Source organism: Penaeus chinensis, chromosome 17 (assembly GCF_019202785.1).
Source record: "Penaeus chinensis breed Huanghai No. 1 chromosome 17, ASM1920278v2, whole genome shotgun sequence".
Classification (NCBI taxonomy): Eukaryota; Metazoa; Arthropoda; class Malacostraca; order Decapoda; family Penaeidae; genus Penaeus; species Penaeus chinensis.
In genome coordinates this window covers 16704433-16709093 of record NC_061835.1, presented here as the reverse complement: position 1 = coordinate 16709093, position 4661 = coordinate 16704433, and the positions used below count along the sequence as shown (strand labels likewise).

The window sequence follows — 4661 nt, the reverse complement described above, 5'->3', positions numbered from 1 at the left end:
CTAGACAGTCCGTGATAGATTTTATAGGGTTTGTCTAAATCTGATGTCCCAGCAATACTTTCGTAATGCCAGATAGTACCATGTCCGTCTTTTTTCATCTTTTCAGTGGTCCCTATCTGACCCTCATAATCTCTAAGACAGTTGAAAACTCGTTTTTTTTCATTTGACTGAGAGAATGCGGTATTCATACTATGGATCTTCATGGGAAAGCGCTAACCTGGCTAATTGATCATCCCTGTCACATAGTGATATCCCTATATGAGAGGGTATCCAGTATAGTAACACTTGAGTACCCCGTTCTGATAGTTTAGAAATTTGGTGAAGGATATTCCTAGTTACCATGTTTTCTGGATTAAATGCAGTAAGCCTGAGGAGAGCGCCTTGGCTGTTTGTAAAGACAGCCAGGTGTCGCTGCTGCTCACTACCTTTCTTAATGGCATGATATATAGCTACTGACTCGGCATCAGTTATGCTTGTCCAGTTGGAAATGCAAACACTTTCTTCAAGATTTATATCAGGAATTAGCACACCAATCCCTGTTGCTCCACGAGGATCAGTGGAGGCATCACAGTAGATTGCAAGTGGGGGTGTACCATGAGGGGGATGTAGAATGCCATCTATATATTTCAAGTAGTGAGCTTTTAGTTCCGTTTTTGAAGCCATATATTTAGACCCTATTAGTTTATCAATATAAGCATGTACATGAGTTCTGTACCAAGGAGCAGCAAGTACTGTATCTGGAATATTAATAACTTCGTTGTTCCATACATTGAAGAACATGATAGTATGAGCAGTTTAAGTTTTTCATTCTAAGTTGGACTGTATGAGATTGGAGTATCGAGGCCGGGCATGCCTATAATTTATCTCATTTGATAGGATATTGGAGATTCGTGGTCTGGGTAGAAGCTACAGGAGTCTGAGGCCAAGTATGGTGTTAACTTGGATGACACGACTGTAAATAAAGGGGAGGTCTAGCTCTTTCCTCATGACGGGAACTTTAGCAGCCACTGGGCATCCAAGTATAATTATCATGGCCTTATTCCGTACAACTTCAAGGGGTTTGAGGGCACTCAGTGGAAGCATACTAGGAACTGGGTTTGCATAGTCTATCATGGACCTAGCAAGGGAAATATACATCAACCTTAGAACTCTCAGGGAGGCACCTACATATCTTTTACTTATGTATTGCAAAGGTCTTAAACGCTCAAGGCAACGTTCCTTGATGTTTTCAACAATATCCTTGGCAAATAGTAAGTTGTGGGACATGAGGTGGGGAGCAGTCACCATAACACCAAGATATTTGTAGGTGTCAGTTCTTGCAATAGTTAGTTTACGAGATCTGGAAATATGCTTAGTTTTGATTGGGTTGATTATGAAACCAAGGGAAGCACACTTTTTGCTGAACCTCTGTAGAACATAATTTCCCCTATCAAATACCTGAATAAGAATGCCATCAGCATAGGATGTGATGCTGCATAGGTTTCCTAACTCATCGTTGAGCTTGCAAAGAGAGTGCATAAGTATATTAAACAGTGTAGGGGACAATACTCCCGCTTGCGGAGTGCCTAATTCCCATTCGCTATAAGCACTATAGATGCCTTGATACCACACTTTTGCTCTTTTTTGAAAGCCAAAGACAGATGGATGGATCATGGCTTTGATCCGGTGGAGTAAACGGGTAAGGAGGATTCTTTCACAGGTTTTAGATAGGCAGGACGTCAGAGAAATTGGTCTATATTCATCAGGCCGTCCTGGATTGGAATGGGAATGATGGCTGCCTGTTTCTAAGTGGTAGGCAAGATGCCTGCCATGTTGGTTAAGTTGAAGAGATCAAGAAGAGGATTTCTTCCCTTAACCTGTACTTTTGCAAGAAGTCGGATGATGTCGTAAGTGATTCCACCATCCCCAGGTGCAGTGGATTTGCTAATCTTAATGGCTGCAAGGAGTTCCTCCCTTGTAAATGGTGCATCAGCCTCATCTAAGAGGTGGCACTGATAGTCGAATTCGTTTTTATGGCTTAATTTAAGGGAGCACCTATATATGGATAATGGAAGAATATCAAGAGAGGAATCCTCACACCATTTATTGAGGAGAGATGAGGCTACCCTTTCTGGATGTAGGTGGGGTGTTATACTGCACGTATTGCCTTTAATCTTGCTGATTTCCTTCCATACATTACTTATAGGTGTCATGGAGTCAATTGATTCTGCCAAGGCATAAAATATTCCCTCCCGTTTTCGTGTTATTATCTCATTAATCTTTTTACTAAAAAACACAAGATCCCTAGCTAAGTAAGGGTTTTTCCCAAGTGTTGTAGCTGACTTACTGTACATCGTATGAGCCTCCTAAGCAGTTTTATCTCAGGGTCTTTGTTCAGTTGTCGTGCATGTCTACCTCTGGAAGATGAAGATTCGTGCTTGACCTGTATTTGAGTAATCATATTGCCAACTTGCTGACAGAGAGAGAGAGAGAGAGAGAGAGAAGGAGAGAGAGAGAGAGAGAGAGAGAGAGAGAGAGAGAGAGAGAGAGAAGGAGAGAGAGAAAGAGAGAGAGAGAGAGAGAGCAGAGAAAGAGGAAGAGAAAGAAAGAGAGAGATAGAGAGAGGAGAGACAGAGATAGAGAAGGAAGAGAGAGAGAAAAAAGGAGAGAGGGAGGGAAAGAGAGAGAGAGAGAAAGAGAGAAAAGGAGAGAGAGAGAGAGAGGCGAAAGAAAGAAAGAGGGGAGGAAGGCGAGAGAAAGAAAGAAAGAGAGAGAGAGAGAGGGAAGGAGGGGGGGGGGCGAGAGAAAGAAAGAGAGAGAGAGGGGGGGGAGGCGAGATAAAGAAAGAGAGAGAGAGAGAGAGGGGGGGGGAGGCGAGAGAGAGAGAGAGAGAGAGAGAGAGAGAGAGAGAGAGAGGGAGAGGAGAGAGAGAGAGAGAGAGAGAGAAGGGGGGGGAGGGGAGAGAAAGAAAGAGAGAGAGAGGTGGGGGGAGGTGAGAGAAAGAAAGAGAGAGAGAGAGAGAGGGAGAGAGAGAGAGAGAGAGAGAGAGAGAGAGAGGGAGAGAGAGAAAGAGAGAGAGAGAGAGGGGTGGGTGGGGGGATGTGAGAGAAAGAGAGAGGGAGAGAGAGAAAGAGAAAGAGAGAGAAAGAGAGAGAGGGGGGAGAGGGAGAGGGAGAGAGAGAGAGAGAGAGAGAGAGAGAGAGAGAGAGAGAGAGAGAGAGAGAGAGAGAGAGAGAGAGAGCGAAAGAGAGAGCGGAGAGAGAGAGAGAGAGAGGTGGGGGAGGCGAGAGAAAGAGAGAGAGAGAGAGAGAGAGAGAGAGAGAGAGAGAGAGAGAGAGAGAGAGGTGGGGGAGGCGAGAGAAAGAGAGAGAGAGAGAGAGAGAGAGAGAGAGGTGGGGGAGGCGAGAGAAAGAGAGAGAGAGAGAGAGAGAGAGTGAGGGAGAGAGAGAGAGAGAGAGAGAGAGAGAGAGAGAGAGAGAGAGAGAGAGAGAGAGAGAGAGAGAGAGAGAGAGGTGGGGGAGGCGAGAGAAAGAGAGAGAGAGAGAGAGAGAGAGACAGAGAGAGAATGAGAGAGAGAGAGAGGGAGAGAGAGAGAGAGAGAGAGAGAGAGAGAGAGAGAGAGAGAGAGAGAGAGAGAGAGAGAAAGAGAGCATGTTTCCTAATCAAATACGTTTTCGTTCAACTTATCTCATCGGTAAAGCCACTGATAAGATATACAATGACACATATTTACGATGACTGTATGTACGTGTGTATATATGTGCCTGTTTAGATAGGCATGTGTTTTTATGTGTATATGAATATTAGTACGTTAATGTGTATGTATTATGTAAAATGCGTGTCATTAAAAAAAAAAAAAAAAAAAAAAAAAAAAAAAAAAAAAAAAAAAAAGTGCAGAAAACATCATTTTTCATACACGGACATTTCCTAGAGCTTATTGGCGCACTTTCAAATGGGCAAAGACGAGCCTTGAGTCACCAGGGGCAGGCAGAGTCCGGTAGGGCTGCGACAGAGTGAAGCTCTCACAGATGGCGCGGGTGTCAGCCAAAGGGGCGCCACGTAGAACTCAGCGTATGAAACGTGTTTAGAAAAGAAAAAAAAAATATATATATATACATATATATACATATGTATATATATATATATATATATATATATATACATATATATATATACATATATATAAAGAGAGAGCGAGAGCTCCTTTATGATTTTGCCATAGAATGCAGTGCACCGGTGTTCCCTTTCGACGAGGGAGGAGAGAGGAGGGATTACAGATGTCTGAACGCGGAATCGCCAGTCCGCCTGTCCCTGTTCGAGGCGCGCGGCCCTAGAGAGGGAGCGCCGCTGGTGTAGTGGTATCATGCAAGATTCCCATTCTTGCGACCCGGGTTCGATTCCCGGGCGGCGCACGCGTTTTACGAACTTGCCTCGAAACTTACGGAAATGGAGTTAACAAAGGCAACGGTTTTTTCCTAAATCCTGTATGCCAGAAGGAAGCCACGACTCCGTGACTGAAATAATGTTTGTCTTGCACCGCGACGCGGCCTTCGAGAGTTTCTGCTCGATTTTCTGTTTTTTATGTAATGTTTGGCCCGGGACTCTTTGGGGGCTGAATTTAGGAGGATGGATGAGGAATTTGAGAGATAGACAGAGAGAGAGAGAGAGAGAGAGAGAGAGAG

At 44.2% G+C, this 4661-nt stretch overlaps 1 non-coding gene across 1 annotated transcript; it reads left to right on the top strand.

The window, feature by feature from the left end:
• The first annotated feature begins 4320 nt into the window (after positions 1-4320).
• Trnag-ccc lies at positions 4321-4391 on the top strand. The gene has a single exon. It is a non-coding gene; the product is annotated as a tRNA-Gly (tRNA).
• Positions 4392-4661: the final 270 nt, after the last annotated feature.